At 41.5% G+C, this 25087-nt stretch overlaps 1 pseudogene; it reads left to right on the forward strand.

Moving 5' to 3' along the window:
- Nucleotides 1-22879: 22879 nt before the first annotated feature.
- LOC130839652 (60S ribosomal protein L10-like) lies at nucleotides 22880-24167 on the forward strand (annotated as a pseudogene).
- The last annotated feature ends 920 nt before the right edge of the window (nucleotides 24168-25087 follow it).

Consider the following 25087-nt stretch of genomic DNA (forward strand, 5'->3'; position numbering starts at 1 on the left):
TGGTGTATGATTTTTTTAATGTGCTGTTGGATTCTGTTAGCTAGTATTTTGTTGAGGATTTTTGCATCTATATTCATCAGTGATATTGGTCTGTAATTTTCTTTTTTTGTGACATCTTTGCCTGGTTTTGGTATCAGGGTGATGATGGCCTCGTAGAATGAGTTTGGGAGTGTTCTTCCTTCTGCTATATTTTGGAAGAGTTTGAGAAGGAAAGGTGTTAGCTCTTCTTTAAATGTTTGATCGAATTCACCCATGAATCCATCTGGCCCTGGGCTTTTGTGTGTTGGGAGATTTTTAATCACTGCCTCAATTTCCGTACTTGTGATTGGTCTGTTCATAGTGTCTATTTCTTCCTGGTTCAGTCTTGGAAGATTGTATTTTTTAAGAATTTATCCATTTCTTCCAGGTTATCCAATTGATTGGCATATAGTTGCTTGTAGTAGTCTCTCATGATCTTTTGTATTTCTGTGGTGTCTGTTGTTACTTCTCCTTTTTCATTTCTAATTCTGTTGATTTGCATCTTCTCCCTTTTTTTCCTGATGAGTCTAGCTAATGGTTTATCAATTTTGTTTATCTTCTCAAAGAACCAGCTTTTAGTTTTATTAATTTTTGCTGTTGCTTCCTTCCTTTCTTTTTCATTTATTTCTGCTGTGGTCTTTATGATTTCTTTCCTTCTCCTTGCTGTGGAGTTTCTTTGTTCTTTTTCTAATTGTTTTAGGTGTAATGTTAGGTTGTTTATTCAATATTTTTCTTGTTTCTTAAGGTAGGACTGTATTGCTATAAACTTCCCTCTTAGAACTGCTTTTGCTGCGTCCCATAGATTTTGGGTTGTTGTGTCTTCATTGTCATTTGTTTCTAGATATTTTTTGATTTCCTCTTTGATTTCTTTAATGATTTCTTGGTTGTTTAATAGTGAATTGTGTAGCCTCCATGTGTTTGTATTTTTTGCAGTTTTTTTCCTGTAATTGATATCTAGTCCCATGACATTGTGGTCTGAGAAGATGCTTGATATGATTTCAATTTTCTTGAATTTGCCGAGGTTTGATTTGTGACCCAAGATGTGATCTATCCTGGAGAATGTTCTGTGTGCACTTGAGAAGAAAGTGTAGTCTGTCGTTTTTGGATGGAATGTCCTATAAATATCAATTAAGTTGAGATGGTCTAATGTGTCATTTAAAGCTTGTGTGTCTTTATTTTCTGTTTGGATGATCTGTCTATTGATGTAAGTGGGGTGTTCAAGTCTCCCACTATTATTGTGTTACTGTCAATTTCCCCTTTTATGGCTGTTAGCATTTGCCTTATGTACTGAGGTGCTCCTGTGTTGGGAGCATAGATATTTACCATTGTGATATGTTCTTCTTGAATGGATCCCTTGATCATTATGTAGTGTCCTTCCTTGTCTCTTGTAATAGTCTTTACTTTCAAGTCTAATTTGTCTGATATGAGTATTGCTATTCCAGCTTTCTTTTGACTTTCATTTGCATGGAATATCTTTTTCCATCCCTTTACTTTCAGTCTATATGCATCCCTTGGTCTGAAGTGGGTTTCTCGTAGGCAGCATATAGAAGGGTCTTGTTTTTGTATCCATTCAGCCAGTCTGTGTCTTTTGGTTGGAGCATTTAATTCATTTACATTTAAGGTGATTATTGACATGTGTTTTCCAATTACCATTTTCTTAATTGTTTTGGGTTTGTATTTGTAGGTGTGTTCCTTCTCTTGTGTTTCCTACTTAGAGAAGTTCCTTTAGCAATTGTTGTAAGGCTGGTTTGGTGGTGCTGAATTCTCTTAACCCTTGCTTGTCTGGAAAACTTTTGATTTCTCCATCAAATCTGAATGAGATTCTTGCTGGGTAGAGTATTCTTGGCTGTAGGTTTTTCTCTTTCAGGACTTTCAGTATATCCTGCCATTCACTTCTGGCCTGCAGGGTTTCTGTAGAAAGGTCAGCTGTTATCCTTATAGGTTTTCCCTTCTATGTTATTTGTTGCTTTTCTCTTGCTGCTTGTAATATTTTTTCTTTGTGTTTAATTGTCATTAGTTTGATTAATATGTGCCTTGGTGTATTTCTCCTTGGGTTTATTCTGTATGGGACTCTCTGTGCTTCTTGGATTTGGTTAATTATTTCCTTTCCCATGTTGGGGAAGTTTTCCACTATAATCTCTTCAAATATTTTCTCAGACCCTTTCTTGTTTTCTTCTTCTTCTGGGATGCCTATGATTCTAATGTTGGTATGCTTAATGTTATCACTGAGGTCTCTGAGACTGTCTTCCATTCTTTTTATTCTTTTTTCCTTTTCCTGCTCTGTGGCAGTTATTTCCCCCATTCTATCTTCCAACTCACTTATTTGTCCTTCTGTCTCAGTCATTCTGCTGGTTATACTATCTGTAGTATTTTTAATTTCAGTTATTTTGTTATCCATTGCTGTTTGTTTGTTCTTTCGTTCTTCTGAGTTCTTATGAACTGTTTCTTGTACTTTCTCTATTTTGTTATCGAGCTTTTGTATCATTTTTACAATCATTACTCTGAATTCTTTTTCAGGCATTTTTCCTATTTCCTCTTGATTTATTTGGTCTTGTGGGGTTTTTTTCCTGCTCCTTTGCCTGCGTGGTATTTCTTTGTTTCCTCATGGTTGTCCAAACTTCTGGGGTTGCTTGTCCCGGCAATGGAGGGGTTTATAGAAGTCTGTCCACGCTCCAGACTAATGTCTGAGTGTTGGGTTAAACAAATAATAAGTCTAGGAAACACATACATGTATAAGACACACAATTACTGAATCCATTAGGACATAAGGCTCTGGAAAGACCTGACAGAAGAACCCCAGTATGCTATCAGATATTCAAAGAGAAACCCAACAGATATTGAAAACCAAAACAGAACAAAACAAAAACAAAAACAAACAAACAAACAAATAACACCTTACACTTCCAAACACAAATCCAGGGAGATATTGAAAGCTAGGATCAAATATAAAAAAGAGCTAGAGTACCACCAGACAGAATGGAGATTCTCAGAATGAAATTAGGCCATTGTACTAAGAACTAAGATAAAGACAAAAACCTAATATTAAATTTGGGTACTTCATTTTATACACACATACTTGGGACCCTGGATGGAATTACAAGGCATGTAGAAGTGACTCCTCTGCATTTATTCTTACCTCTTGCAGAAGCTGAAGTCCTATGTGGGCATGCAGGCTTTCCTTTCCAAAGAAGAAAAGCACTACATAGGAGTCCACTTCTCAAATTTACTCCTGGTTTGCTTTGACCTCTAGTTTATCTGGAGCTATAACTCTGTACCCCTCTGTCTGCAGCTCCCAGGTTAGAGTGGCCTGATTTGGGATTTAGTTTAAAATGTAGCATCGTAGTTAAGAGCACATGAGCCAAAGCCTGAGGACAGCATGAACTTCAGACTCACTTCTACCACTTAGAGCTGTGAACTTGGCAGGATCTTTGAATGGATATTACTAGAGATTATTATTTTTAATATTATATTTTAAAACTTATATGTTATGTTCTATATTAGTGCTACCTCTATTTTTAAAACCCCCTAAAGTAGATACCAAAATCTTAATTTTGTGCATGTCTTAATTTTAGGGTCTGTCCAAGTGGAGAAAGTAAAGAAATAAACAGTGGTCTAGCTAATTAGAATATTATGGGTTACTGGTCTAGAAAACTAAAACTTAAAGTTTCAAACAGCCATCTTTCCTTAGCTTATGGAACTTGAGAGGAAGTTGAATTATCAGCGAAGATAAACAGTTATTTATTGAGTGCCCACAAAAAACACCACCCTCACATACTGTGAGAGACAAATTTGAGGATGAAAACAGTAATTGCTTCACCCTGTCAGGGGGAGACTTTGTCCAGATAACGGCACCAAATAAGAGTGGCCGCAACTCATTCGTCAAGATCTTTCCTCAAACTGGGCAAAAGAGAAAAGCCTTGTAGATCGGAAGCCTTTGAGATCTGTGCCACCGGCCAGACCTACATTCCCACTGTCCTAGGTTGGTTCAGCCCAGACGTAGAACCCACCGTGTTAGCCAGAGTAATGGATTTTCCAAACTCTTGAGAAAGAAAATCAAGAATACACTGTGATTAACAAGTTGGATCAGAATGAGCACAGCTGCTCTGTGAGCCCCGTGATCTTCTGTTTGGGAGGAAACATTCAGCATCGGGGCTTTTCCCCAATACTCCACCAAAATCCATTGATGAAACTGTCACGGGGAAATAGCACACGCTCCGGAAATGGCCAGATGATCCGGATATTGGGCACCTGGAGACAAATCAGACTGCTTGTTTTCTGAACCATGAACGTGTTCACATCTTGCAGTGTTATTCTGTAAAGGATCTAAGTACATGTGGACCCACCCATCCCTCCAGGCAGGTAATGCATACGTAGAAAATATGTAACTTTCTGACTCCCTTAACAACCATTCCGTCATTGATACTTACTGAGCACCTTCCTTAAGGAAAACCTCAGTGTGTCATGGGGGCAGTTATAGCTTGAACAGGGCTTGAGTGAAAAAAAATCTGGTTTTTGCCTGTTTCTCGCATGATCTAGAATTGTGTTCAGATAAGACCATCCATGACCCAGCTATAAACCGTCTTCAGCACAGCCAGCTTTTAGCAGTGACATGCAGTCATATTCCACAGCTATTACCAGAGCGTCCTAAACATTTTCTCAACATCTCAGACTTTTTTTTTTTCCTACTAGGCAGCTGCATACTTGGAAAGTTCCCAGCATCAGTTGTGCCGGAGTTAAAAATCACCTCACACCCACATAATTTTTTTTCCCCTCCTTTATGAATTGGGCTTTAAATCTTTACCTTGATTTAGTGAGAAAATAAAATTGGGCAATAGTCAATGTCCCATTTGTATATATTTGTATGAATTCTGTAACCTGGAGGATATCTCCAATCCAAGGAAATGTAACCATCAACCCACAGCTAAACAGTTTCCAAAGAAGCCTTTTCAAGGAATAGCTTTTAAATGCCCAAGGAGCTCAATCTAACGGCAGAGATATTTGAAATATACACAAACATACAAGTCTTTTAGATAAACACATTTTCAGGGAGCTTTTGATGAAAGTGATAAGTTACATTCTCTACAACTACACACGCTGTATTTTATTACCTTCAGTAGACACTTATCAGCCATAAATGTTGGGTGGTTTAGGCTAGAAATCAACCCTGAGGGGAACAGTGGGAGGACTCTGGGACCCACAGTTCTATAGATCAACATAAACCTGAGACTCAATTTTATTTTCATTTATTAAAAAGGTCTGTGGTCCGCTTCTGCAATTTCAAATCCATTAGCTTCCTGCCCCCAGTAAGAAAAAAAAGAAGGTAACTGCAGATTTTATGGACTGATTGCTGATGGCTATGCTACCGCTCTATTGGTTTTGAGTGGAGAGTCCATTACAGATACATTATCCATAAACCATGTTTCCAGTAGAACCTGTAGCTTCCAGTCTGCCTGGGGAGTGAGTGCAGTAGGCTTGGTCAAAGAGAGGCTGGGGAAAGGGTCAGGTCTCTTGGAAGCTAACACAGGGTAGGCACCGGTATAAATTATAGACTTTCTTCTTACTTCCTCGTAATTATGTCTCAAATGTGGAGCGGTTGGATTTCGTTAACCAGCCACCAGATGAACTTGGAAATCATATCGACAGTAGATTAGAGTGGGAGTTTTCCACCTTTTTTCCTGCCATGTATGTTCAAGCAATATATTTGTCTGTCTTTGAAACTCCCTGCTTCTTGCAGCATGTACTCAACAGCTGACTGTGCCCATATGGTTCTCCCTAGTCTCGGGTATACAGTGTTTAAACCTTTTTCAACAAAGATGCAAAAACATTTTTAATGGCAATAAAACAGATGAAAATATGGTTTTATATTTTCCCTCTGTAACCCTAAATCTTTAATTTCTAGAAAGAAAAGTTTAATACATCTCCTGGGTGATTGTTTAATTTTCCTGTTCAGTAATTACTGCATTTGTGAAAAGAGACAGAAGAGTAATTAGAACAGTACACCTGGCGTTAAAATATAAGAGGAAAGCTTCTTTGAAGACAAGTCTCACTCATGTTTGAATTCTGGTACCTACAGATTTTATGCTTGACACGTATAGATGACCAATGCATTTGTCAAACCGAGCTACATGTTTTTAAGTGTAATTCATTGCCGAAAACTAGTATAGTCACTCTTAAAATGGAAAGATATTTTCTTTCCATTCTTAACACAAAGGCTATGTTCACCTACTCAAAGCACGAGGAAGAAGTTGGTTTTTTTTTTCTCCAGCGATTTAAATTAATGTGGAACTTTTCAGTTTACCACCCACATGCTTTCAAACCCTCTACAGCATGGAGTTTCTGCTTGGATTTGCCAGGGTACACCCAAGATGTAAACAAAGTTTCACAAGATGGGTCTTATGTACCTATTTCTAAATATCTGAGTTTTGTCTCAATGGTACAGTCAGATAATCTGATTTTTTTAAACTTTTTTTTCAGAGCAGTTAAAATTGAGAGGAAGGTATAGAGATTTCCCACATATCCTCCACCATTACACACGAATAGCCTCCCCCATCATTCCCCTCCCCCCCCATGGTGGTACAGTTGTAACATTTGATGAACCTACATTGACACGTCATAATCACTCCAAGTCCACTTACCTGGAGTTCACGCTTGATGTTGTACACACCCCAGGTTTGGACAAATGTATAATAACATATATCCATCATTATAGTATCGTAGAGTATTGGCTGATCTAGAAATTCTCTGTGCTTCGCCGATGTCTACCCCGACTTAAGACCACATTTCATCTATTCACCAGTTAATCCTGCCTACCAATCTGACATTTCTGACAATTATTTTTATAATTTTGCTTTCTAGCGCATGAAGACTTAGGTTGGAAGTCTCCTCTTCCATTCACTGCACTACTTTCACAAGCACTTAATCTTCCTCCTCTACTTTCCAAATCTGCCTGTTGCTTTAGAGTTTTGCGATGTTATGTCAAATCACAGAAGTGTGAATCAGACATTCACTTTAAAACTTTGTTGTGATGGCATTATAATCATGACCACCAGGTAAGACTTGCAGCTGCTTATTAGTTTGCAGCTACAAGGATATTGGATACGGAATATCATCCCCCGCCCCTTTAATCCTTTCGGAAGTCCTGCCTTGATGGGAGATTCTACTGTCAGGTCCCGTCATCACGGAGCTGTCCGTCATCAGCTACGGTTGCCCTCCCCAAGAAGCACAGGGCACACATTGGCAGTTCTGCTAACAGAAGCTGTTAACAAAGATACGATGACCCTGTGCTCTTTCAAGATGTTTTAAATTCCATCCTTTGATGCCCTTTGCCCTTTGACGGGAAGATATCAGCCACGGATCTCGAACGGATGGGCTTGAATAGACAACCAATGACAGTGGAATCACTCTGCCTTGGTGGAGATATGTTTCAACTCACAATTTAATTTTTTTTCATTCCATAAAAGCATCATTCTCTCCATTCACACTGAATTCCCAGAAAGTGCTGTGTTCCCTGCTCGTCCTTCTGACTTGTCGAAAGAAGATCCCGCTATGGCCTTTCCAGCTATGCTCTATAGCAAACCGGGAGAGGTTCAAACAGGTGGGATTAGCTGCGAGAAGTAGTCCCTCTTATCCTGCACCCACAACTATAATATAGTAAGTAGGATTAAGGATTAAGGATTAAAGACTTTTCAAAATGGGAGGCCCCAGAACCATTATTGTCTGTCGTCACATTAGCCCTCAATAAAACCACAAAACCAGACAGTAAAAACTGGGAGCCTGTGGTTCTCTCCTAACCAAGGGAGACACAAAAACAGAGAGAGAGCGGTTGTGTTTTCTTGTTACTTTTTTAGGGAAGTCCTTCCTCATGAAGTCAGCCTTTCCCTGCTCAGCCCCGCTTCTGACCACTGCACAGCGGTGCTTCTGTCTTCTGCAGGCATCGCGTGCTTTGTCACGGACACCATACGTTCACTGTGGTTAAACTTTGTTTGCCAATCCCCTTCCACCCTCCGAGAAGAAGAGCCATTTCAGGATGGGGTGTGTGTGTGTAAGAGAGACAGAGAGAGACAGAAAGAGACAGAGAGAGACACAGAGAGAGAGAGAAGGAGGGAGGGAGAGACAGAGAGAGACAGAGTGAGGGAGAGGGAGAGAAGCGCAGAGCAGATGCCGGTGCTGATCCCATTTAAGCTCACATCGTGCATGACTGTTCTGTATAAAGTCAGTCTCAGTTTCCAAGTCTGATTAGCCTCACTCGTCATCGCTGACACTTTCATTTTAAGGGAGCACTTCTTGTGAAAGTCAGTTGGCACAGAAGAGTCTCACAATTTCACCACCATGGGAAGTAACTTTTGCACAAAGGCGGAATCTCAGATTTGAAGCAGTGATGCTCATTCTAGTGATGTCTTTAGCCCAGAGCTCATACTGCACTGGGTGAACACAACCAAAACTCATGCAAACAGACAAGAATTATAGAAGTAGAAATGGCCTTAGGCACTTCCTTCTCCTCCCACTTCATTTTACAGATAAAGCAACTGTGACCCAGTGAGATTTAACCCCTGTTGAAGTACACCCAGCTGATTAATAGCAGAACAACGAGCAAGGCTAGGGCTCCTGATTCCCATCTGTCAAGAGTCGAGAGCTCCTTTTAACATACAACCTCAATAACTCTCCAAAAAATTGTTTGAAAGGGGACGAGCAATGGTCTGAATCGCTGACGCAAGCATTATCGATTTTCCCAGTAGCACCGAATTCCCAATGATGTTGAACTTCTCCTAATATAAAAGTTAGCTCCAACTTTTGCACAGATCGATCTCACTCAAGTGAGAGATAGCCTGGACGCACGTTCCGGGGTAAGAGAGCAGCGATTTGGAGATGGAAACATTGGTATACAAAATCCACAGCGGGAATAATCCCTGGGCTTTTATTCGCAGTGTGGGTCTGCCCATTTTTCAGTTACTGCTTTCCAACGGGTTGGTTGGTTTTCACTGCGGAAACATGGACAACTGTTCTTTTTAGTGAAATGAAAAAGAAAAAAAAAATGTGTAGGAGATTAGAATGCAAATGAGAAGCAAATGAGCGAAAGATCTAGGCATCCCAGCCTCCTTTGTGGCTCCCTGGCAATGCTGCTGCCACGCGTGTTGCCTCGCACATAATTAGCCTTGATATTGGAAGCCCGCGTTTGTAGATCTCACTTACCACATTTCCTGTGTATTACTAAACATTTCAAACGAGACAGAGAGAAAGCAGGAGAAAGTGATTTCCACTGGCAACAGGGCTCACATTTCTTCTGTCTTGTAAAACAAAAGAGGAAAAATAATGGTAAATTACTCTTCTGATGACTTCTTTCTTTAAACTGCCCCCACTCCTCTCTCATGCTATTCTAAATAGAACCTGATGATGCAAAAGACTGTTTGGCTTCTGACTCTGCAGTCCATCAGCTTGCAATGGAAATGTTTTCTTATTTTTATTTTTTTTTAAATGGCTACATATTAAAAGTGAACCAGTCTTTGCCAGCTTTGGATAAAAGGCTATTTATTTTCAACCAATTTGATAGCTGCAGTTTTCAGTAATTGAATTTTCTGTGGTCAGAAAAGCAGTAATCTTAGAAACCAAATAAATATTTTTTAATAAAATGGAACACTGAGAAACCCTATAATAATGTCAAAAATGTAGCCACTTATAGATGGATAAATATTTTAAGAAATTTACATTTCACCCAAAGCTTTATGCTTCTAGCTTCCCTGGAGATTTTGAAGAGGGTAACATTTTGCTTTGGGAATGGAACAATGTGGCGCTTAGATGAAATATACATGCCCTATAGAAACCTTGCTGGTTGTTAGGCTCTCACAAGCTGGTAGCTTTACCAGTGCTTCTAGCAAACAGTCTACACCAGGGTGTCTCTGTCTTGGCACTACTGATATTTGGGTCTAGAGAATTCTCTGTTGTGGGGGGCTGCCCTGTGCACTGTAGGATGTTGACAGCATCTCTGGCCTTTACCCCTAGACATTAGTAGCATCCCCTCCACCCACCCAGTTGTGCCAGCTACAAATGTGTCCGGACATTGACTGTTTCTCCTGGTCTGGGGTGCAAAGCTCGCAGCTGTTGAGAATCACTCATCCACTGAAGGGCTTAACTAAGTCTGGTACATATTTGGGTGGATCTTGTAAGTGTCTGGAATCTTGATTCCTTTCACTAGTTTATCATTTAATGGCTTATATTATTTCAAGTGTGAACGAAAGACCTTCCCAACACCTGTAAAGAACTGTATGGTTCAAGAAAGTGTCTAGATTATAAGCACGAGTTGATAGAAGAGGAATAGTTCAGATGGTTTTATGTGTTGGTGTAACATTACTTTTCCTTCGGAAGCATTCACATTCTCATCTTGACTCCACCATAACCTCTGTGACAGAATTTAGACGATTATTGACTTTAGATAATTATCTTTCTTGTTCTTCTGGTTTTTTCAATTCTTGAATAGAAACAATATAGTAGATATGTTCAAATTCCTCACTACATACATAATGTTATCTTGAATGACTAGTGAGATTCAATGTTTATATACAAACTGAATCATTTCTTACAAATTTGATTCTGAAAACACAAAACTAAGGACATTTTGGCATCAGATTTCTTCATCTCCCAGTTTCTACTCAGGATTCTTCCTGAACCACTAAGAGCAGATTTTGTAATCTGTTCTTTAAAATTCTTGATGGGAAGAAGCAAAACAGATCATTATGGGGTTGCGAATGGAAGGGAAGGTCAAAGAGAAGTTGGTGGCATACAGCCTTTTTCTCCTGTCTGTAAGTACAGGGGGCAGAACCTAGCAAATTCCGTAATAATACATTCTTTGGGTTCCATGTTGTGATTGAAATTTCACAGGAGCAGAAGTCAAAGATCAGGATATTAAATTATTAGCCTTGGTTCATGAAGAAAGCTAAAAATTCCTCCAGAAGTACATCACAAGACTAAGAGGCACCGTAGAAACCACTAGATAGACCTCTCTCTGATGTCGTGAATGCAGGCCCTAGCAGTTCTCAGCCACTTCCCCAGTGCAGGAGGAAGGATGCTGATGAGATGAGAACATCAGAATCCAAACCAAAACAAAGCAGAGCAGAACAAGGCCCAGCCTGGGCCAAGGTGTGGATTATATCAAAGTGATCGTTTCCAATTAGATTTCACCATGCTACTATCTGTCACACATGTAGCCAGATCGATAGGCCAGTGGTGACAATGGCCTACCTTCGTGAGTGTGTTTTTAATCTTTACTGGCATTATAGCATGCAGCATTAATTTAAACTTCAGTGACTACATAAGCATGTGGTAGACCTCATTTCACAAGTCACAGTTTTAGAAGCATAGACTTCCCCCGAATGGCTGCTTCCTTGCTGTTTCTTGGAAATTTCCTGGAGGCAGTGGGCACAGTTTTGGAATAATTCCTAACGCGTACATTTGGTGAGAGGAGAGGGGACGGAACAATGCCATTCTGATCAGTGGATCCAGACCTATCCGTTGGCCTGGAAATTTCTTTTATCCTCCTGCCCGTGCATTTGTTTTTGCTGATTCGATCCATTATTCAATGAAATTAGTCCCAGTTTAATAATAACGGCCCCCCTCCAGCCTATCGCTTTAATGTTAGTGAAAACGAAAACCCAGGTGGTTTTCAGCATGACACTAGGTGGAAATCAGTTATGAAATTACCTGTTTATTAATGACGTGTCAGGAGACTGACAAGCTAACGGCGGGCAGCCGCTGGAGCAGGGCTAATGTAGAAATAACAAGCCTCTATTAAGTGCAATGTGTGTTCTAGAGAACCATAACTCTCAGTCCCGGGGGACGCCATGGACATCCAGATGTTTTATCTCAAGATTTTAATCCCAGAGAGTGAAGATTTTCAAGTGGAATCAGGCACACGCAACGTGGCTGTTTGGCCACACTTCCTCACTGGGGAGTCCACGTGAGCAAACATTTGGTACCAGATGTGCAAAGGATTAGTGTCGTATCAGTTAATTAGCCAGACCGGGGAAAAAAGTCCTCCTGCACTTGCAAGATTGGATGTGAAGCATGACTTTACCACGCACGTCGAGGGCTGGTCTATTGATTACTGTCAGTGAATTCCAAGCTTGGTAGTTACGGAGTCAAATAAGAGCTGATCTAAATGGGGGAGACGTGAGTAATTTTTATTTAAAATAAGGAATTTTTACAGGAAGCTTTTGCATTTTTATCCTAAAGAGCTCTGGCCACAATACTATAAATAATATACTGAATAGATCCATACAGGCCACTTGTTCTTTTTTTAAAGCAGGCGAAAAATGTGCCGTAAAGTTGATATTAGTAACAGGTGCGATAAACCAATGACCCTCACAACTTGGGTGGGGAGAGGATTTTTTTTTTCTTTTTCCCTTAGTGTGTTTTTTAAAGGAACTCACACAGCAGATGGAGTGGAGAAATAGCAATGCTCTGATGCTTCTGTATTATTGCACATAAAGCCCGCTATGTAACAAGCAACTGAATAATTCGTACCAAAAAAATGTATGTTTAAGCATGATGTATCCCAACAGCTGCATGTATACAGACGAGCTTGCTCCCCCTCCTCACCCCCTGTTTTCCTGTCACTTTGTTTCCATGTGAGCGTGTCATCTCCAGAGTCCCCTCTCAGCTTGGAGACCCGTCCAAGGGGAATGTACGTCACAGCCAGCACCTCTGGAGTCTGAATGTGGAAAGTAACCTAAAGCCACAAACGTCTGTAAGTCAAATAGCTTCTGGAGGCTAAGCATCCACACTCGAATACAACGTGGCAAGAGAACGAAGGACACATAATTGTGCTTTTACAAAAGAGAGAAAAAAATATGACCTGTTTTACTCACTTGGACTTCAAATTGCATCTCAGCAATTTCCCGGCACTTAAGAGACCTTCCCCATTGCCCAGAAGAGAGGGCTGAATGCTTAACTGTAGGTAGGTGGGGAGGGGGAGCTTTGGCCAGGGTAGATAATCTGTCCAGGTAATGAATGAAGCACGTTGGCTTGGCTTTTGTGCTAGAAAAATCCGGCAGTGGAGTTACCCATTACCGATTACCTGGAATTTCATTTCTAAAGAGGTGATGAGGTGGTGAAGGAAGCTTCAGGTTTCACTCTGGTATGGCCTTCTCTGTCTTCCCTTACCGCCTATTGTGCTTTTGATGACCTACTTCTCTGCTTCCCTAAAATCTCTCTTTTCCTCCATCCATGCACTCATCATATTATACTATTTAACTCTTTCCCCTGATAGTCTGCGGTTTGGTCTCGATTTCTTGTGATTCCACCTTTAAACCAAGTGCAGTTCTTCTTCTTGTAAATTTTCTCCTTTGGTATTTATAACAACTTTTTGAAGCAGGCATATGAATATCAGTGATGTGTGTTCATACTTTACAGAGAGACATTGAGGGTCAGAGAGGTAATGCAATTTGCTTCCCGCTGGAAGCAGATAGGAAGAGCAGAGGGATTTGAACCCTGACTTCAGACCTTGTATTCTTTCCACTGTATTGTGTTGACACACTGCTTTGTGAACAGGAAATAAAGTACCTGAGCTACCAGGGATAGTAAGAGAACGTGAATTGGTTAGGCACTGCTATAAGGGCAAATCCATAACCTTGGAATTTAAAAGCCTAGTTCTTGAAAGGAAAGAGCATCCCATGGTAAACAAGCGTTTTGATTATTAAAGCCAGCTTCTCATCTTGAAAACACTTTTTCAATTTAGGCTTAATTTAATGGGAACCCCAGGATTGATAAGTCCTCAAAAAAGAAAAAAAAAAATTCATGTTTCCAAAGAGGCAGTAGGGATTTGGAATATTCGTTGGAGCCTAAGGGATGTATAAAGTCTACATGGTTATTTACATAAATGTCTTATAATTTATATCACAAATATACCCTTTCTGTTTTCCCAAATCTTTATTTAATAATGATTATAATAAAATTAAGTTTATCTTCACTGCCTTGCTCTTGGTGCCAAGCAGCCAAGACTTTTTTTTTTTTTTCTTTTCAATAAAAGTCTCAGAATAGAAATAACATATGAATGCATGGTGCTTATATTCGTGGTGGTTCAAAAGCACCAATTCCCAAGTGGAAATAAGATGTGGATAATTATGAGCAGACTTGAGTTATTCTTTCAGTTAAAGCAAGCAGTGGTGTCTACCTGTGCCCCTGTAATTTACAGGGATTTGAAATCCCACGGGAAGAAGGAGTCATGGCAGGGTATTGTCTTCTTCCACAGTTAGTTTCTAAAGAGAGATTTGTTCCCCCTACAAATACCAGATTTAGAAATCCAAAGGCCAGACAAGATTATAGAAATGATTTAGTCCAAGGAGTGCTTCGTGTCAGTTTCCTGCTTAGAAGCAGTGTGGGGATGACCCTAGGCGAAAACTGCAACAGGAGGGAATTCAGTGTCCAGTGTCACCTCTAATGAAATGAAGCTTCCTGGATACAATGCCTGCCTTTATTAGCTAAAGAATTTGCTGTACTTATGGGATGAATGTTCACTTGTATTTTCTCTATCATAGATGCCTGGGTAGAACATGATTCAATTAACCTAATAAAAACAAAAACAACACTGAAAACAGCAACAAAAAAAAAATCCCTAAGATTTACTTTTAAATTTTCCACTCTGTCCTCCCTGATGCAATCAATTTCCAAGTTCTCTTGATTGTGAGAGAGTTATATCTGTATTCCTGGCTAATATTCATTAATCTCTTACTAATTGCCTAGATTGGAGCTAAGAGCTTCACAGGCAGTACTCTTTAAATTTCTTGGATTATTGGTCTTTGACTTTATATGAAGCAAACACCAGACCTCTTTCTCTTGGATCGCAGCTGCTCTAGCCCAGGTGCATACACTCTGTTCTCATGAGTGAGACGTAGGGGTTAACCCCATCTCTGATCCAGGCACTGGAACCAGGAGGATGAGACCCATTGATTAGCTTAGACCAATCAGGGCCCAGCCCTGAAACTGAGCTCAAGGTCAGCTCCATCCAAGTCAGATGGACGTAGGATGCCAGGGGTAACGAGGATGATTTTCTCAAAAAAAGCATTGGGATGAAGTAAATGGATGCTGAATTTCAGAAGTAACCTGTCCACTGTTAACGATTTGCTTCAGTTTACTGGGTATTACCATTGGTGGTTTAAGTTCCTTCCTGTCCTTTTAGACTATAAGCTTTCTCTGATTAGGAATTGTGCTCTGTTCATATGCGTGTCCTGTAACCGCGAGCCCAGAAACCTTAGGTTGGTAAGAATTTAGTGAAATATATTTGTCCAATTGAATGACGAATGTTTGCCAAAGCAGGTGGGCCCTAGCGGACCTAGGCGTCTATCTCATATGCCTCTGTGTCTCAGCTTTCTGATTTTCAGTTTGTGAAAGATTATCTTCCTCTCTTTTCCCCACCCAAGATGATTCTTGGTATGTCTTTCTACCTGGAATTTCTCAAGCAAGGAAAATAACTCACAACCAAGAGCACCTGCCCTGGAAACTTTTAAGCATGCCTACATCAGCAAAGGCTACACTACAGGTGGTGGCCTATAGCGGAGTGAGGTGGGGAAAATAAGAGGAGAGAAATTTCTGCCAAACCAGCCATTCAAGTGTGCAGTGAAGATGGTATTGGCACTACAACAGCCTAATCGAAAATGCCCAGAGTCCAATCAGAAAATATTTGATTTGGGTTCCGAAGACTCAAACGCAGCCGGTTGGGATTTCCTCTTCTGCGTTTTATCCATCCCAGTTGCTACTGAAAACAATTTGCAATTCATTTGAGGGTTCTTTACATATGCCCTGAAGTATATGTGGCATTTAATTGAAAAACCACCAAATAAAGACTTCTGGGCCACGTAAAGGGGCCGGCCTTTGGTGCCAGGGCTGAGCTCTATGCCTCCGCGACTTTGCCCTAAGTGGATATTGATACATGGAGATTCTCGTCGTTTTTTCAATTACATTTTCATTACCTTTTACCACAACTCCACGAGACTTACTTCAAGCCCCTCGGCTCCACCAGGAGTCCGAAAGGCTGACAGTACCTGCCCTAATGTCATCCCCACTAAGCTACCAGTTTAGGAGACAAATTCACTCCTAAAATTAGACATCTAGCCCATTAGGAAGGGCCGAGTTGAGGGCAGAAGAGTTTCTTTCCTTGTTTAAAAGAAATAACTGAAGATCAAAAGGGAGAAAGGAAGGAGAGAGAGGGAGGAAGGGTGGTAAGGAGAAAGGAGGAAGGAAAAATTCTTTGATGCGCTAAAGTCTACTTGTATTTATCAAGTCACATCAGATGGGAAGGGATGTCTCAAAAACGTATTTAAAAGATGCTCTAAATATTTAACTCTATCCAAACACCTGTATCGGAAGCCTCCCCAACCCCCATCCCGTGTCCACCACCACCAAACAATTTTTAAAAGAAAAAGAAAAAAACAGTTTCCTTTCGCAAGCAAATGTCTTCATGGTGACTGGATGGGCGACTCCAAGGGACCCCTCCCTTGACTATTAGTTTATAGGAGCACTTTTGTCATTGAAGCCACTGAGATAGATTATAACACACAGGATGACAGAGGACAGTCCGTCTCCCTGCCCCCGCCCCGCCCCCCAATGTAGGGCTTACTTTTCAGTTTCTTCTTATGGACAAAAACTGTCTGTATCATGGTAGGGAGAGGGGGGAGGGTTGGGAGAGGAGGCTGGAAAAAACTAGCGAAGGGAAAAAAAATTGGAGAGCCAGCCTGGCACCAAAAATATAATTTAGTGTGCAGGTATTTGATTTGATAGAAAACCTGCATTGATTTAAAAAAATAGGTTCTTGACAAGGTCGTAATTCATTGAGAGAGGCCAAGCCCGCAGCTTAAGTCTGACATCCCCCTCCAACCCAAACCATAACTGGTTTTAGGTGATCCCCTGTGAGGGTAGCATGTTGCAGCTGGCAAAAAAATAAACACTCCTGAGCCCTGTGCTAACAGAATTTTTTTTTTCCTTTTTTTTGATTTATGCCACGAGCTAAGGAAAACACTTACATATTTGTGAGTCCCGGTTTTGTTTGGCCTTTGCAAGCTTGCCGGATTGGTGTCCTGCTGAGAGAGGGACCCTGTGGAAGGCAGGATGGAGCCGGCAGCAGGGAAAGGCAGGGGGCAGGCCAGTGGGTGGAGGGGGATGGGTGCAGGGAGAGACACCGTAGCTGAAAGGTTTGATGTGCCAGGCGTCTCCTCCAGGCAGGATCCCCTCCCTTCCTTTCTGCCTCAAGGCCATTTGAGACTCAGCTCAAAGGCAGATTCCTTCAGAGCTGAAGACTTGTGAGTGATCAGCTGCCCCTGTTTTCCCATCCAAGCAGCATCCTTTTTTTCTAGAGCTTGATAGATTGGTAGTTTTCTCTTTCATTCTTTCCCGAATGACCGAGTCCATTCGAGTTTGACAAAGGCAGGTGGGGGCCAGCGAGGAAGGTTTATCCAGGTACTTTTCTTTGGAGTTGCCTTAGTGGCACAAAGGCTTTCAGGTCAAGGAAAAGCACCCTACCACGTGCCCTGCCCCCATTTAAAGAATTAAAAGAGTTAATAAATGTAATGAGGTATCTTGGATTAGATCCTGGGACAAAAAGAGACCATAAATGGAAAAACTGGTGAAATCCAAGGAAAGTCTGAGTTTAATTAATAGTAATGTACCCGTGTTTCTTCGTTTTGACAAATTTCATAGTAACACAAGATGGGTACTATACAGAAAACTGGGCAAGATCCCTCCGTGTTATATCTACAGCTTTTCTATAAATCTAAAAGTATTCCAAAATAAAACCTTAGTTTCTAAAAGAAACAATTTCAGAAAAACAAACGCATTCTGCTACTTTAATCCAAGTTTGTATTTGAGTGTGTCCCCAAAATGGGCTCGACTAGATGCAGTCTGCTACTTACTCCCAGCAAGCACCTTGTTAGAATGGTCTTGCTTCTCCCAGGTATAAACTGGGAGGTCAGAACAGGGGCGTTTTGACTGTGCCAGAGAGATGTTTCAGTGGGGTGATCGAGCTTCATCAGCTTCCTCGTTTTCATCTTTAGAGAAGAAAATCTGCCTTTTATAAACAAATCCAAATTTACAGATGGGGAAATTAAGGACCCTCTGGCATGTCTTTATTTCTTGCAGAGCCAGAAGATTAACAATTATTAGCCTTGAACGAATTCTATCTATACCCCATGGTGTCTTTAAAAAAAAAAAACATAAATAAGATATTTCCCCAGAGCAGGCAGCCCCACTTTTGAGAGCCAACTGTACTCATAGCTTACCACCCATATACTTGCCAGAACCTCTAAATTACTCACATGATTACCTCATCCTTTTTTGTGTATGTACTTGTCACATTGCATACACACACCCTCTCTAGCTTGCTTCTTTAATCTGTTCTGTCCACAGAATGTATCACTAAAAAAAAAATAATGACTTCACAGAAGACAAATTATTCCATAACAGTGGGCAGAATCACTTGAATCACATTCAGTCTCCATGACAATATGAAAATATAAATGTCTGCTGTGCAAAAAAAGAAAAAAGAAAAAAAAAAAAAAACTGTGTCGTGGTGGTATAAAAAATGAAGTTAATTCAATCCTTAAACGAGGCTTTTTTGGTAACCACTTTGTTATCGTAAGTGCATGATGCAACTGTACAGCCTTTTAAAATACACACACACGCAGAGAAATGGATATTTTTTCCATCCTATTTGTCTCCCTTTCAGACACAGCCACTGGTTCACCAGTCACCGAGCAGGCAGGCAGCAGCAGCTCAGGCGCCTGTGAACCTGAGTGTAATAAAATTCTAGTAGAACAGTGTGTTGCATGTTTACTTTGGCTACTCTGGCCTCTCAAATCCCCCTTTTCAACTAATATTTTAAAATGTGGAAAGACATTAAAATGGAGATAAATTCAAGGCTCTCTCTGAAAGGGAGCGTCTCTCATGCTGTGGGTTCTGAATTTTGCCCTCCCTGCTGCATTCAAATTCCCTTCATTCTGATAATTATTAGAACGTGACAATTCAAGTCTCTGCCCGCCTTTCCGTGACTAGCCATCTTACTCGGACGTGAAGGAGAAGACGGGGCGGCGGGGGGGGCGGTCAGATATGCTTTTATAACTACTCCTGCTTCATCACTGATCTTTGTGATTGGTCCTAAGGAAACTATGGAATTCATTGGAGCTCATCATTGCTACCTCATAGAATGTCACTGAGTCCGGCAATGAGGTGAATGAATTCCCAGGCTGTTTGTGACCAGCTGCGTTAGTGGAGCAAATCGGCTGAATTTTCTCATTCTGTTTCTTCATTTGTAAAACAGGGATAGTGGTAGCACTAGTTCAATAGTGGAATTAAATTAGTTCCTGCAGAAAAATCACCCAGCATAACAGCCCGCGGACAGAATGTGCTGAAATGGGTTCACCGTGATGGGTATTCTTGATACTATTGTAATTAATGACTTAATTCCCATAAGTTATACCCAATTCATGCCAGCTGATGTTATTCAGGAGGGAAGAAAATAAAGTGCCTGTTTTCATGGCGTTTACATTCTGGTGGTAGAAATGGACTAATAAGAACCAAATGCATATATAAATTTTCAGGTGGTAGAGGCTAGAAAGAAGCAGCGGGGTGAAGGGACCATATTTTAGGAAGCCTGGCTGGGGAAGACCTCTGTGAGGAGGTGATGGTTGATAGAAACCTGAAGAGATGGACATCAAGCCAGGTGAATATCGAGAGACGAAAAGGAACTACATATAGCAAAGCCCTCTGGGGAGCCTTGTTGGCGTGTTTATAGACCATTCAAAGAGACGGAGTAGAGTCAGGGCTGGGCGGGCAGGAGGAGATGAAGAGGTGAGGAGCACGCAGGCCTGGTGAGCCCTGGCGAAGACTTTGGACCGTACTGTTCGAGGGGTGGAAAGAAGCCATCTGAGGGCTTGGGCTCTGGAGTGATAGACTTATCTTTACATCTTAGATGTTTCAGTCTATGCAGAAAATAGACTGGGGCAGGGAAAAGCAGGGAGAAGGGTCCCTGGCCTTGGTCTAAGAGACAGACGGTCACGACTTCGTCTAGAGATCACTGGAGGAGTTGGCAAGCAGTCATTTCTTTTTTCGGGTAGAAACAACAGGTTTTGTCCACAAAATGGGTGCTTTACCTTCTGGCTGCGCTATTTTTATTCTTGTGTCCAACCTCAGTCAATGAACATCTTTAGGTGACTCAAGACAGTCTTGTGTTTTCCTAGAACCACACTACAGTAAACAACACAGGTGTGTCCCTTCCGGAGTGGGGACCCTAAAGTAGTGGAGGGTAGAGAGACATTGGGGCTCAGTGGGTGCCAAGCTGGGGTGCCTGCTTCACCCCCCAGGAACACGGTGACCCTGGTGAATTAGCGGAGGTTAATGATAATAACTAATGATAGTAAGAAACAGGACTTGGGATTCATTAGGCACTGTTCTAAGCCTGTTTCTTTTATTAACTTTCATTAGATTTTCATGAGGCTTCTCACAACGTGACGCGGTAGGTACTACACGGAAGCAGTTATACACAGAAATATGTGTGCTAGAATACACGCAGCAGCACTGTTCTAATAGCCCCAAGTTGGAAGCTGCCAAAACGCTTCACGCGAGTAGAATGCGTGAATTATAATGTCTGGTACATTCATGCAATGGAATATTACACAGCAGTGAGTCTGAACAAATTATAACTACTTGCAATAAGATGGGTAAATCTCAAGACTGTAATATTTGAGCAAAAAAATCCAGTCAGAAAAATACTTACTGTATAGTTCCATGTTTATAAAGTATAAACAACACAAAAAAATCTTCTGTGATGTTTCAGGTCAAGAAAAGTGAGTATATTTAGGGAAGGTCATCAAGGTCTGGTTAATATACTAACTTTTCATCCAGGTGTTAGTTACATGGGTGAGTTTAGTTTGTGAAAATTCTAAGTTGTTCACTTATGATATACGCACTGTTCTCTACGTTATACTTAAAAGAGGCAAGCTCTGCTTTCTACTGTACAGAGAATCGGGTGAAGCAGGTTAAGAGTAGAGGTGGTCCCAGTTTTTACCCATTTATTTTAACTCCCTCCTGGGATATATGCTTGCTGGACAAGACACATTTTATGCTCTGGCGATACATTTCTCAGCCTGGGCGCTATGGTTATGTGTGTGGGTGATTCTGTGACGGCTGCGATGGGGGCTGGATGTTTAGAAGCGTCCCTGGCTCCCAGGCACTAGATGCCAGTAGAGGCCACGCCTCCAGGCCTAAGGATCCAATGTGTCTCCTAACATCTTCAGATGTTCCTTGGTTAGTTAAATCTCCCCAGCTGAGAGCCACTTGACTGTGGCGACAACACTCTCTGACACCTGTGAGTGCTTTTTCTCAATAGGGAGAGTTAAGGGGTGTACAGTTATTAACTCATTTATTCTAACCAACATCCCTAAGAAGCTGCTGTAATTTTCCTTGTTTTCCCGTGGAGGAAACAGGTGAGATACTAGGTTAGGGTTAGGGCTGGGATGTACACCCAGGCCGTCCTGTCTGTCGCCTTTTCACGCTTCATCTGACACATGACAGATGCCCCATCGGTCCTGCTCAGACTGAGGGGGCTCTGCCGGGGCCTTGCCAGTCCCACAGTGACGTGTCTTCACACCTTCCCATTCTTCAAAGTGACACAAAGTTAGGATTCATATTTTTAAAAAGTACTGTGAGACCCAAGCTTAATAACCAAGTAATAGTGTGACTCACGAGTTACACCTTAATAAAACTTCAAGAGCTCACAGAGACCAATGTGATTATGGGACAAATTATTTCATTTATTTAAACGGGGGGAAATATACTTATATTTTACAATTGCCTTGAGTTATATATAAAACTAGCTTCTGGCCCTTTAATTACAGACAAAGGCAGAACCACTATGAGAGACTCATGGGTAAAGTGCCATCCATCCCTGAAAAGGCATTTCTGCAGGCTCCAGGTTCAGTGGAAGCGCTCCCTTTGAAGCCCATCCCCTCCCCAGTGTGTGCTTCTCTAAGGAGTATTTTCCTCTGTTGCCAACTAAATACGATCGTGAGCACAAGAGAATCAAATATCAAAAAGCTTGCTTTGAATAAGCAATATAAGTAGAATGACCAAGAACTAATATTGCTGCAGTCTAATATTTGTTACAAACTCAATTCATCTAGGGAAATCTGGTTACACTTACCAGGCCTCCCAGGGAAGGGGAGGGGACGGGAAGTACACATGCCATGAACCATAGGCATAATGTGTTCAAGTAAGCGTGTGTGTGTGTGTGTGTGTGTGTGTGTGTGTTGCGTATAGAGATACACATATGGGCGCACACATATGTATATATATTTATTGAAATTAGATCCTATAATGTAAAACTTTTTGAAAGCTGTAAGTGCGGAAAAGTTACATTTTAAAGCTTTCGTTTGTGCAGTTTTTAAAGTGGGTAGCATTCTTTTTTACCTTTTTTAATTTATTTTTTTATGGAGAAATAATGGATAAATGTCATTGTATGCATTTAAAGTGGACACTGTAATCATCTGATACACATACACATTGTGGGATGATTATCAAAATCAAGGTCAAGATAATATATCTATCACCTCGCATAGTTAATTCTTTTTTTTTTTTGTATTTTTGGTTTATCTTTTAGTTATAAAATTTTAAATTAATCACTGAGGAAATATACACCCTTAGATTTTAGAAAAGATACTTTATGGACATTTTTTAATATGTCCTGGTAAAGTAAAAGTTATACCCAGAGGGAAAGACTGGAAACGACTTGAAGTTAAACTTTTCTCATAATAATATAAAGTTTGTCTTTCTTGGAGGTGAACACAAAATTCTGCCAGGCATATCATTTTAGGAACTTGTATATCTTGCCATGGGGTTCAAGGAAATTAGGAGAAGAGGCAAGCTCAAAGGTGCCTCCTATCAAAGGTAAGCCCTTTGGTGGTGGGCCGATCGGGAGAGTAGCTGTCAAAGTGGGATCCTCAGACCAGCATCTTAACATCACCTGGGAACTCGTTAGAACTGCAGACTCTTGGGCCTCAATTCATGTCAGCATCTTCACAAGACATCCAAGGACACGTATGCACAGTAGAGTTTAAGAAGAACTGGAGGGCTTCCCTGATGGCGCAGTGGTTAAGAATCCGCCTGCCAATACAGGGGACATGGGTTCCATCCCTAGTCCAGTAAGATCCCACATGCCACGGAGCAACTAAGCCCGTGCACCACAACTATTGAGGCTGTGTGCCACAACTACTGAAGCCCACGTGCCTAGAGCCTGTGATCCGCAACAAGAGAAGCCACAGTAATGAGGTGACTGCACACCACAACGAAGAGTAGCCGCCGCTGACCACAACTAGGGAAAGGCCATGTGCAGCAATGAAGACCCCGCACAGCCAATAAATAAATAAATAAATAAATGCATTAAAAAAAAAAGAACTGGCACTCTTTCCCTTCAGCGCGCCAGTGAAGATCCTGCTGTCACCACGGGCTGCCGTCCTACCTGGTGTTACAGGTATTGTAAGAACAATACGTACCCAAAGTCTCACTTCTGCCAAGGTGGCCCTGATGCTGAGATCTGCACCTCTGACTTGGGGCGGAAGAAGGCAAAAGTGGATGAGTTCCCACTCTGTGGCCACATGGTGTCAGATGAGTGTGAGCAGCTCTCCTCTGAAGCCCTGGAGACTGCCCGTGTTTGTGCTAACAAGTACATGGTAAAAAGCTGTGGCAAAGATGGTTTTTACATCTGAGTGCGGCTCTACCCCTTCCCAGTCATCCGCATCGACAAGATGTTGTCGTGTGCTGGAGCTGATGGGCTCCAAACAGGTATGCCCGGTGCCTTCGGAAAGCCCCAGGGTACAGTGGCCAGGATCCTCATGGGCCGAGTCATAATGTCCAAGCTGCTGAATAAGGAGCATGTGACTGAGGCCCTCCACAGGGCCAAGTTCAAGTTCCCTGGTCGCCAGAAGATCCACATCTCCAAGAAGTAAGGATTTACTAAATTTAATGCGGATGAACTTGAAAACATGGTGGCAGAAAAGCAGCTCATTGCGGATGGCTGTGGGGTCAAATACATCCCTAATTGTGGCCCCCTGGACAAATGGCTGGCCCTGCACTCAAGAGAGCCTTGGCATTGTCCCCTCCTTACTCATGCCCATCAATAAATCCTACTTCCCTGTCAAAAAAAAAAAAAAAAAAGAAGAAGAAGAACTGGCACAAAGGACATTCTCTGTGGTACAGTCTGGCCTATGGAGTCCAACAACAGTCTTATGTAGGATTCATATTTAAGATTTTTTTTCCTTTCGGTTTTACTCTATAAATTTTCTGTGTTCTGGTGCTTCTTAAGTCTTCAGCTCCGTGGGGAGTTAAGGGGAGTGCCTTGGCCACACTTGGAAAAAGGCACTGCTAGTCAGCATTGTTGTTTCTGACGTGACATCTGTTTTCACTGTCTACCAATTCCCAGGTTTATCTTTGTTCACTTCTCAGTGCACTTTGGGTGAAGCTGAACCTATTCTAGCTCAAGAGGTGGGTCCTGGTTGGTTCAGCCTATCAGGGTATATTATTCCTTTGCCATAGCCATTGGTTCAAAGTTAGGTATCATCTTAGTTGGTCTGGGTTTTTATAACAGAATATCATAGACTGGGTGGCTTAGAAACAACAGAAATTTATTTCTCACAGTTCCAGAGGCCAGAAAGTCCAAGGTCAGGACAGCAGCATATTTGTTGTCTGGTGAGAGCCCACTTCCTGGTTCATTGGTGGTCTTCTTGCTGTGTCTTCATGTGGCAGAAGGGGGAGGCGGAGCTCTCCAAGGTCTCTTTGATCAGGGCACTAATCCCATTCACGAGGCCTCCACCCTCATGAACTAATCACCTCACAAAGGCACCACTTCCAAATACCATTGCAGTGGGGATTAGGTTTCAACATATGGATTTTGTGGGGACAGAGACATTCATTCTGTAGCAGATGTGCAACTTAAGCCAAGCAGTCAGGGTGAATCTTGGTACTGTTCTTTGGAATGCTGGGTCACACCCTCTCTTCCCTGTTTAAAAAGAATGAGGAAACATGCGGTATTATTGTTACTGGC

Source organism: Hippopotamus amphibius, chromosome 17 (genome assembly GCF_030028045.1).
Source record: "Hippopotamus amphibius kiboko isolate mHipAmp2 chromosome 17, mHipAmp2.hap2, whole genome shotgun sequence".
NCBI classification, from domain to species: Eukaryota; Metazoa; Chordata; class Mammalia; order Artiodactyla; family Hippopotamidae; genus Hippopotamus; species Hippopotamus amphibius.